Source organism: Perca flavescens, chromosome 12 (genome assembly GCF_004354835.1).
Source record: "Perca flavescens isolate YP-PL-M2 chromosome 12, PFLA_1.0, whole genome shotgun sequence".
In the NCBI taxonomy this organism is placed as follows: domain Eukaryota; kingdom Metazoa; phylum Chordata; class Actinopteri; order Perciformes; family Percidae; genus Perca; species Perca flavescens.
This window is the reverse complement of record NC_041342.1, coordinates 3,465,437-3,472,677: the sequence shown is the minus strand read 5'-3', so window position 1 is coordinate 3,472,677 and position 7,241 is coordinate 3,465,437. Positions and strand designations below refer to the sequence as shown.

The 7,241-nt window shown below is 37.3% G+C and overlaps 1 long non-coding RNA gene across 1 annotated transcript; it reads right to left on the bottom strand.

The window, feature by feature from the left end:
* Positions 1-259: 259 nt before the first annotated feature.
* LOC114565663 (uncharacterized) lies at positions 260-6,823 on the bottom strand. Its single transcript, XR_003693957.1, has 5 exons — positions 6,622-6,823; positions 6,433-6,527; positions 6,161-6,332; positions 508-574; positions 260-337 (listed from the first exon to the last, which is right to left on the bottom strand). It is a non-coding gene; the product is annotated as an uncharacterized LOC114565663 (long non-coding RNA).
* Between the last annotated feature and the right edge of the window lie 418 nt (positions 6,824-7,241).

Below are 7,241 nucleotides of genomic sequence, written 5' to 3'. Positions count from 1 at the left end.
TAGCCTAACCAGAAAGATTTTATTATTTATTTTTATTGTTCTGTAATATCTGCTGTTTTTACTCGTTTTAATGATTATTATTATAACTGATATTATATAATAATCTCCAGTTACTAATATTGCTATATTAACAAGGTATACTTTAGAATAAACAAATACAAATCAAAAGGCAATCCAAACAGTTTTCTTAATTTAATGAAACATTTTAATCAATAAATCAAACATTTAAAAACAATTTCAACAGGTTTCCATAAAGCCTGAGAAATGTGAAGGCAGCTTCAAATGTGTCACTGCTGTCCAGCTCCTGACGACACTTCCTTCAATAGACAGCATCCGCCTGGAAATCAAAAGACAAACTTTGACTTAATTATATACAACATTTGATTCTGAAATCATACACATAATTATGACTGTTTTGATGCACAAATGGAAGGAAGTGACATGAATTCATGTGAGAAATAAATTGATTGACATAAAACTTGAAAAAGTGGAAAATCATAAACTTACCTTATGTGGCTGGGTGTGTCTGACTGGTCATCTGATGTCCGCCAATGTCTGCCTGGGTTGCAGTGACCTAATCATAATAAAACAACATTAACATAACATTGGTTATTTGACACTGATAATTTTTGTGATCTGACAAAAAAAAAAGTTTTAATCTGGGAAATATATCTGGGAAACATCATTGAACACTTTACATGCAGCTAAAATTAATAGCATACCAGTTTATGTTAAATCATGATCCTCAAAAGAGTTATTGTCTGTTTATGAGTCGTTTAATTTAATATCTTAACGGATGTTTTAGGTATAGGAAACAGTGAAGACTACTTGCCTCGTTGTCAGTCATTTGTATAAATTAACTTTTAAACAGACATTTCATAATTTACTTAGTTCTTCAGGTAAATTCGGCGTCATGTTTTACAATGCAGAACTCTGATTTAATGAAATAACATGTTGTAAAAGTTGCGTGGACTTGCTGTGCACTTGAGCAATATGTTAATGGAGTCCGGAAAATAGCCTAATGGAAAGTCCACGAACTGACTAGACCAACGTAACGTTAACAGTAGGCTACAAGTAGCCTATGAACAAATGTCAGATTTTAAATTTAGCCTACTGCAATATTTCCACATTAAAGTCACAAGGTTAAGTTGACTTGGTGTGGCAGGAGATGCAACGTTAGCTGTCTGCAACCCCACACTAAAAGTGTAAAATCATGAAACATTATAATACAAGTTAGGATTAACGTTGGGCCTATAAATATTAAATAAACCGAACTTCCAAAAATCCACCGCTAGCACGCATCTCATTCAGTTGGATGGTCTGAGTAACTGACAGTCACATTTTTTTTTTCTTTTTTTTTTTTACAGCAATGCTGTGTTATTACCATTTCACAGCCAGGTTAGCCTACAGCACGCCTAAAATAGGCTATAGGCTAGGGTGACCATATTTTGATTTCCAAAAAAGAGGACACTCAGCCCGGCCTCGAGAAACAAATTCAGACTTAATTAACGGTTAATGAACATGCTTTATTATGCCTCAATGGTGAAATAGACTTTGTCTGGTAGCCTTTTTTTAGGCTATTTTTTTGTATTTTCGAAATTAAGTATTCATTTATTCACATTTTACAATCTAGACAGATAGATAGATAGATAGATAGATAGATAGATAGATAGATAGATAGAGAAGCAGCCACACACACACGTCCTGACAGATTTACAGTAATGTCTCGTGCAGTGTATTGGTGGGAAGATCAAAGCAGGAACATTCTTTTGACTTCCGAGAGAAAGGTAGGTGTCTTTTTCCTCTTGTCAAAATTTGCTAATGGCCTACTAATTCACAACTTATTATACAGACAATGTTGTCCAATATAAAGGGTTAATATTAGGCTAATATGTAAGCCTATTTATCATTTTTCTGTGTTAAGCCTTTAACGAAAATAGCTCACTAAATTAGTTAACTCCAACTTTTCTTGACCGGACTTTAAACCGGTGTGGGTAACGGTAGGCTACAAGCTGCCATAACCGTAGCCGCCATTTGAGGATAGAATGATGGAGATAAAGCAGAAGCTTCAGAAGTAGTAGTAGACCGGAGACACCTTGCTACAGGCCCCCGCCTATCCATATTGTAGTAGTAAAAACTAAATCAGAAAAGAGAGTGCTCTCCTGGTCTTTTGAGGACGGGGCGGTGAGACCATTGGTCTCCAAAGAGAATCTAGTAGTAATTTTATTCAAAGGAAATACCCTCACCAAAGTTATTATATATGAGGATATTTGCCTCAAAAGTTAGTAGTGGTTCCAGCTACATTATGAGGAGGTACGCACTGTGGGGCCAGGCTCCACCGTACTCCATTAATGTGACGAAGGACCATGGCAATAGTCCACTATTGCCAAGCTGTCAGGGCAGAGGGTCTTCTCACCATTCAAGGAGAGGTTGTGGAGGTCAGTTAATGAATTAAAAAAGAACAACATCATCTTCATTGTGGTGTTGTGAGTAAAATGTGTTGTAAGTAGCCTATAAAAAGTGTAGCCTATTTAACACTAAAACATTGTCCGTGTTTTTCAGGTCTCCTCAATAAAACGGGTGCAGGTGGGGAAGGAAACGGTGCCCCTAAAAACAATAACATTGTAACAGGTAGATACTGTTTTGGCAGATGAGCTTCAGTTTCAGACCCATGGACAGCTCCAGAAAGTGAAAAAAGAGAGACGAAGACTTTATAAGGCTGCCTCTTGCTAAATAGATGAAAAATGAATACCAATACTTGAAAGGTGGTCCTGTAGTATAATGTGTCATAGTTTGAAATGACCGATATCTGTGACAGTGTTTCTTAAACTCAATCTGTTAAGGGTGGGATACCCTGTCACAGCCTGGTCATTGAGAATCACAGAAATAATATCAAATCAAAATACAAAACTTACACAGACTACTCAACTGACTGGACATAGGATGTATTTTGTTATTATTATAATCTCTTATACATGACATATAACCTAGCAATGCTGTGGTAATTTTGTATTTAAAGGGAATATTAGGGGATATTATATTACAGGGATACAAATAATATATTTGTCTTCTTTTTTTTATAGGACAAACATCGGGTTGCGGTGAACATGTGGAGGGAGGCAGCCATGTTTGTGACTGAGTTGGGTCAGCAGGCCAGACTGACCCATGTGAAAGGAAGCAAAACCCTGTATGGCTTCAGACTTCAGTCAACGGCTACACAGCCCTTCAGGTAGTTTTTTTTTTCATTGAAGATTTAATTGTTAATTTAAATATGCAAAATATACACAATATATGTAATGACTACGTATGTATGAAAAATAAAAAAAATCTCAAATATTTAAAACAGCCAAAAGTGTTTATACATGCAATCCCTTATTTATTTATTTTTTTTCTAGCCTTAGACATTTAGACAAGTTTGTAGGTATCCATTTATTAACAAGAAAATTATTTTTTGTCTGATCACTTTTAGATTGACTTAATAAAGGAGAATATTTCAGTAAATTATTATATTATATTTCAGAGGAGTATTCTATCCCTGAAAGATTGCAGTGCATGAGTTCAGTACATTTAAGAATATTAATATTCTGAGACATTGCACTCAAGAAGAAAATAACAAAAAACAGAAAAATATTTTCAATCACCAATGCGGTTTTTTTAGGCAACACAATTGTTTATTGATTTTGATGGACTCCTCCAGAGGACGGATCTTTTATTTCAAACATTTGATTACATGAACTTGTTCATTTCCTCCGTCCAGGACATCGTCACCACGGCTGTGGTCAGTGCTCTGGGAGCCACTGAATTCGGGAAGCCTGGCTTCCTGCAGCTCTTTGTGGAGGAAGGAGATCTGGTACCCGAAATTGAGGAAAAAATGTTGCTAAAGTTGCCCTTTCATTTAAAAATTACAACCTCAGGGAAACAAATTGTTGAGGCAGAGGCCTGCGAGACAGAGGAATGATTTAGTTCGCTAGTTCTGTTTAGTTTATTTTGTTTTTATAGATTTGTTTGTTAATGATGTTGTTATATTGTTGTTATATATATACATTCAGTTGAAATGTTTAATTAAATGTTACATGTTTTGCAAAATTGCTTGTTCAGGTAATCATTCATCATTTCTTCAGTAAAGACTCAAATATTTACACACTTTTGACATTAACATAGTTGCATTTACTGTTGCTTCTGTACAAGTGTCATGAAAAGGTTTTATGCAAGACTACAAGGCTACATTAGGAAAAGGCAAGCTATTATATCATGGCCACCAGTTCAGAAACTCAGTTACAAAAAAGTAATTTACATAACATAGATGGGATTAATTATGTTTTAAAGTTTCGATCATAAGCAGAAAATTATAATTGAGAGGAATGTGCCATATGCATATTTAAAGATTTCCCCATGCAGCCATTAACTCAGCAGGAATAACATTAGGCTAAATGGCAAAACTTTATCTGGACAATACTTGATAGCAATACAGAATGCTATAGTTCATTACTGCATTATATTCCAATGTATTTTTATTTGAAATTGATGCCTGCTGCCTAAATTTTGTTTTAAGGCTCAAACGCTATGCTATAAATAACACTGCTGCAGCCATCTTCTCTCTCAAGGGCACTAGTATTACCCAGTCATGGGCAGAGACGACTCTTCATATTATTATTATTATTATTATTATTATCATTGGGTGGATTGCATATTATATACATTGCAATGATATGTGAATGTACTGTGTTGTAATAAAAAAAGCATCAAAACATACATTAAGACAGGTCTTCACCGCAGAATGCACAGACTGATCTCATGAATTGGCGTACGCCAATTTGTATTCCGTTTTTGCGTGTTATGAAGACACATAATCGCATTTTTGCATGTATATCAACGCAAATCGGCCGCCATTGACCTACATTGCGAGTCAATTTTTGCCGTAGCGAGTAGTATAAAGGAGGTAGGTTGGGGTGGCGGATGGGTAAAACACAGGACTTTCACCCAGGAGGGCTGGATTCGCGCCCAGTGTGTGGCGATTTTTTGGACGTTTTTTGCAGTTTTTTTTTTAAGTTTTTGTTTTTAATAAGCCTTACCCAATGTTTCTTTCCTAAACCCAACCATTTGTTGTTGTCCTAAGCGTGTTTTTGTCATTATTTTCCGTGTTTTTGTCACTGTTTTGTTACTAAAGCCTTTCCCTGTGTTCTTTTCCTAAACCCAACCAGGCGTGTGACGTTGTTCTTGCGATAGTACGTCGCGTTCTCGCGATAACACACAACGTGGCGAGGCCACGTGGAGGGTATGTTTACATCAGCTGTATACAGCGTGTATCATACACGTGGATAGCTGAAAATGCGTACAATAACACGCCATTTGGCTTTATGAAAGTGGCGTATATATTTACGCAAAGTCATGATGCCATGTTGGAATGCAGGTTGGATGATGCTGCATTCAAGAGAACTTGGAAATATGAAAGACACCCCGTCCCATATTGATGGACTAAAACGGAACGTAGCTACTATTTAATTCGCAAATTTAAAGAGTCCTTCTCAAATGGCAGAGCTCAGCTGAGTGCAAACGCAAACACTTCAGATATAAAGCCAAAAATATGAAAAGTGTGCGTTAACCATCATCTGGCTGTGAACATGGATGTGGGCGCACCAAACGTTTTGTGTTCGGTTCCAGAATTTCCAAGGGCCCCTCAACGCTTAACTGTGCATCAACCATTGTTCTCTTAATACATCCATGATCAACACAGCTCTGCCAAAGCTTTCAAAAACTGAAGAGGGAATATGGACAGGAGGATTACGATCATCTTTGAGAATGAAATAAAACCAGATCTTCCTCAGGAGCTGAACAAAGTAACTATAACACTATGTAATGCATACAGAAACAATACTGGAAAGGTGGTTTCAGCACTGTACCAGGGTCTAGAGAAGAACACAGGAACTTCTACACTGTATATAAGAGACAGATGGGTAAAAGCAAGTAAAATATTCAGGTTGCAGGTTCCAGGTAGAAACTATCCTTTAACCCCTGAACCCCTGTGTGTTTGCCCCGCCAGGTTTCCTCCCTCCGAAGGTGGGCAGGATATATGGACGAGAACGAGGTGGCGGAGATGATGGTCACATCACATCTATGAATGCACCTGAAAAAATATTCATAAAAACGGATCTAATCTTACCCTCTTTTCTTCTCAAACGACTCTGAGCTCAACTCTTCACAGCTTCTGCCCGCGATGCCACATCTCGTTGTTTCTAGCTGAAGCTCCTGCGTGCTGTCTCGTAATGTCATACAGGTTTATCTGTGTTTTTTGACTGGTTATGGTTAGGTTTAGGTTTGGGTCTTACAGGCAGCTGGAAAACAATTAAATGAGAGTTGTATGAATAAAAAAAAAAAAAACATAAGTCACAGTAAAATTAAACAAGGAAGGATAAAAAAGTAAAAATTACTTACACACAATGGCATCATTATCAGCATCATGTAAATCTGGACTTGCAGACATAGCTCCGAGCAAATAGGTCACGGCCTCGTTATGAGGCGAGATTAGTCTGTAAAAAATGTATGGTTAAGATCGGTATCTATGTCCTTATACAGCAGAATGAATGAAATTCATTCAATAAAAGCATATTCGTAAAATCTTACCCTTGCTCCGGTTCGTAGCGCCTGCTACAGTTTGTCTCTGAGTTGTGAAGACGGCGTACTGCTTCCTGTAAATTACAAGATCAAAAAATACACTTTTATAAAGCAACTTACCCGCGTAGCTCTGCCCAATAATGAATCGTGCTGAAAGCAGCCAGGCACACAGCTGTGCTGCTCGCGTTTAAACTGGCGTGCATTGTGGGGTTTACAACATTACTGCCAAAGTCTAAGTAGCCTGTTTAACATCCAAAGACATTGTTCTTCTCAAGAGTTAATAAACAGTACAAATTAGCTCGCTGTTTCATTAATAATCATATACTTACGTTGTATTTTCCTTTTCTGTGGGCGCATCTTTACGGAGCCCCGGGGGTGACATGGAGGTGGAAAACAAACGCTCCAAACGTCTTGAACAACTCCTGTGTGTTTCCAAGTGAAGTTTGACAGAGTGAACAGACAACTCTTTTACCAGTTGGCCTGAAATACTCCCATACTTTGGAAGCTTTTGCTCTAACTGTCGGAGTCATCTCCCTCCACAACCCAGTCTCCTACTAAAAATGTAACAACCTTACAAAATAGCATGGCGAGAAAATGTAAGGCTGTTAGATTCTTTTGTAGCTGCAGCA